The sequence below is a fragment of the Phalaenopsis equestris genome, unplaced genomic scaffold (genome assembly GCF_001263595.1).
Source record: "Phalaenopsis equestris unplaced genomic scaffold, ASM126359v1 Scaffold197818, whole genome shotgun sequence".
Taxonomy (NCBI): Eukaryota; Viridiplantae; Streptophyta; class Magnoliopsida; order Asparagales; family Orchidaceae; genus Phalaenopsis; species Phalaenopsis equestris.
The window spans coordinates 1-3,586 of record NW_018217767.1 but is presented as its reverse complement, the minus strand read 5'-3'; the positions used below and the strand labels follow the sequence as shown (position 1 = coordinate 3,586).

Below are 3,586 nucleotides of genomic sequence, written 5' to 3'. Positions count from 1 at the left end.
ATCCGTAACTTTCCCTTTTTCTTTTTTAACGCATTGCAATATGGGAAACTTCCCGAGTGTTTTTTAACAAAAATTGGGTCGACAGTGATAAAATCTCAAGCTTATCAAACATGGTTTAGAATTGCTTCAAGATCATAAAAGAGTAGCTTTACTTTGATTTCAGTCAAAAGCCCGACTCAATAGAATTGATTCGAGTTAAAAATTGACTATATTTTCAACTGACTTGAACTTACAGAGTAATAATAATAATAATAATAATAATCCAACATACATAAATCTTAGTTTGATTCCATGTATGCATAACTCAATTCAAGTTAGACAGCTCTTCCTTGAATTTGATATAGGCTCAATTTTGAAAAAAATTAATACTAACAATAATAATAAGATTTTGAAGTTAGATTCCCAACGGGCAGCTGGCTTCAAAACATGACAAACGACTCCCAAAATGTGCAGAAAATACCAAACTACAGCAACAGCAAACTTAACAACATCCTGTAAGGAAATAAACACGCTATTGGAATCCCAAGCTAGAAGAAGCTTACCAAATGTAATGCCATTTGAATATTAGAAATGGTTCTAAAAATTACATGCACTGAGACTCTCCAAAAATTAATGAAAGTTTCTTCAACGCAAAGTATGGAAAATTACTTAAATCTGGTTGTTTTGAAATATGGTTAAAAATTAAAAATAAAATTAAGTAGCTACAATTTAAGTAACTGATGGGAGAACATCAGATAACTTCCGTGCGTTTCAGAATTAAAGCATGGCTGCAATCTGGAATTGCAGTTGATATTGAAGAAAATCATCAAAGGCATTCAAAGTGCGCCTTGAACAGATTCATCCTGTAAAAAAGTAGCCAAATCATATCAGTGTCAATAATTGAAACTTATAGATATGAGGTATAAATGATAATTTCAAAAAAACTCTGAACTTCTTAGTTGGGTATTCAGTTAAGGAATACTTTTTTCAGATACAAAAGAAAGGAAGTTGTAGTAAAGGTAAGATCGATCTCACTAATCGAATACAAACCCTTTTAGTTTTTTGAAATGCTAAAAAGAAGATAGAAGGCAGGCATTGCTAAATTTAAAATTTGAGGAAAAGGGGTTGGGAGAAATCATGGCAAGAAAATCTAAAGATAGAAAATTTAATGCCATGGAAAAATAATAAATCAAACTGCGCCAACTGTAACTTTTTTAACAGAAGTTGTTAGGATGTACAACGTCGTACTTACTTCGAAATGCCTGCTTGCACCATAGTACTTCTTGAAGCATTTGAGGTAACTCCTCAACACGTTATGGCCCCTGCAATTTACCGTATTATTCTATTTATTGTATCCGGCAGTTCAAAATTGGTTCGTCCAAAATTCAATAACAAAAACAATAAAACTTCAAAAAAAAATATAAAACATTTCCAAAATGCAAAATTCTGTAGAAGATTTTTTGGGCGATTGGCAGTCTAGCAGTTGTACAGTACTCACTATTCCGGCCAACTAATTATGATTCCATAACGAATACAGTTTAGCCAAAGTCATCTTTTAATCCACACAAAGAAGACAAACAAAATGCAACATAAAAAAGTTGAAATGCAATGACCGTTTGTTCCATCATTTAAACATATAAGTTTAATTAGGGAAATGAATGCTTACAGAAGTATCTTTCCTTGTTTTCACGTTAATACATTGGGATGCACTGATGCTGGCACTCTTCAATAAGCTACGAGCGCTTAGATTTAGCTTGTTTAGCCCATTTTCAATACTAGCCACAGTAACTTCTGATCCCTCAGCTTGTGTCATGGAAGGGCTCTTACTGACCGCCGATTCATTATCTCTGCTAGCATGTTGTCTTTCAAGAACCTTCTCTCCATCAACCTTTTCTTCTTTAATAGGCAAGACCCTCTCCCTAGATGTCAAGCAAGTCAGGAGATTCAGTTACGAAGCAAGTAAGAAACTAAAAGCGTCATTAAAACAGAAAGAAGATTACATTTTATTCCACAATTTGTCTGTGATTTAATACCTGGGCAAAGAAGTGTTCTGTCGTAGAACTGGAGTGGCTCTTTCTTCCCTGGCATGATACTCTTCAAGATGAGCAAACTGGCGTTTAAAACGGTCAACTCCACTGTCAAAAGAAATATCAACCAGTCAGGTGGTTAACAAACATGATTTCACTTTTTCCATCTCACAATCTCTCTTGATAATTCCCTTAGCTTATATTATTCCAATTTCGTACTGATCATATATGAGAAAAATGTAGCATGATCATTTATGTATACATGCAGTTGCATCAACTAATGTCTTTCTACATTGGACCTCATCATGGTATTACATGAGTGGTGCAAGCACGGCACGTGGTGTACACCCAATATTGTCTTAAACTGGTTCATGAAGCTTTATTGATCAAATAATGGGCAAGGTTCAAAATTCATCCGCAATGGGAGTTAATTCACCATCAATTTGAAGTCGTCCAAGAGCATGACATTGTTGTCGTATAGTTCAAGTTTCCATACCAATCTGGCACATTTACCTTTGTTTTAGGAAAGTGTCAATTCAGCCCCAAAATCAATCAAAATTGTTGCGTTATACAGCTAACTCGCCAAGTGAATTCACCAATATTGCAACTTTGCAAGGCAGCTCGCCAGGCCATGACTAAGTCACAATGGAGACTACATTAGAAACTCATCCACTCAAGGTGAAGTTGTTAGTGACTTCTGAGTCATGCTAAACTTAAAATTCATCATGAGTTCTTTATGTAATTAAAGAGGTACAATGATGCGGGGTGTCGAGCGCCTATGCATGGCAAAATACCGCTTCTCCCAACCTAGGGCAGTTCGGTCCAGGTAGATTAGGAACCGACCGGCCCATCGAAGCATAGATTTCCGGTCTATGTGTAGTGGGGTCCACTCCTTTGCTTTCCTAGGTCTATATATGTTGTTTTCGTTGTGTCTAGGTCAAATTTCTTCGTGTTTTCTATCAAGACAGCTGTCGGCGTCCAGGTTTTCCCTTCTAGGATTGTATCTGACAACAATTGTTGCTCTGATTGTATCTCATCCACGGTAGTGATTATCCTCGTTCTTCTCACACCCTCTGCAACCTTCCCTCCACTGCCTTTGTCGCCGTACTCACTGTGGACACCCGGAAAACAGCTACCTCGAAGATTTGTTACAGCCGTCTGCCATGCAACCTTCTCCCACCTCGTTGTGATCCTTCACCGCCGCCTTCCAGTGCCCAATCAACCCCTCCTGCCACCTATTCGTAATCCCGGCCTCCCAGAATCCTTTCCCCTGCATCTAGTTGTTCCAACCTTCCTGAACCAGCTCCCTCCCAACTAGTCGTTGTCCCAGTCACATGCAACCTTCCCACAGCAGTCCACAACCACCAGCGTTTTCCTTGCTACCGACCAACAATCCCCTTCCCCCTTCGCACCCACAACCAACTCCCAACCTCCTTCACCGGTCACCACCACTGAGGTACGCTTTAGTTGAGTTTTTTTATGTTTGCTATTATTTTCCCTTTCTTGTATGATGGTTGTAATCACCCATTAGCTTTTTCAGTAATAATATTTACTTGCTATTATTGTTTGGGTTAACTCCA

General features: G+C 38.0%; 1 long non-coding RNA gene across 1 annotated transcript; it reads right to left on the bottom strand.

Moving 5' to 3' along the window:
* Positions 1-538: 538 nt before the first annotated feature.
* Positions 539-2,288, bottom strand: LOC110035472. Its single transcript, XR_002295146.1, has 4 exons — positions 2,013-2,288; positions 1,646-1,898; positions 1,232-1,301; positions 539-842 (listed from the first exon to the last, which is right to left on the bottom strand). It is a non-coding gene; the product is annotated as an uncharacterized LOC110035472 (long non-coding RNA).
* Positions 2,289-3,586: the final 1,298 nt, after the last annotated feature.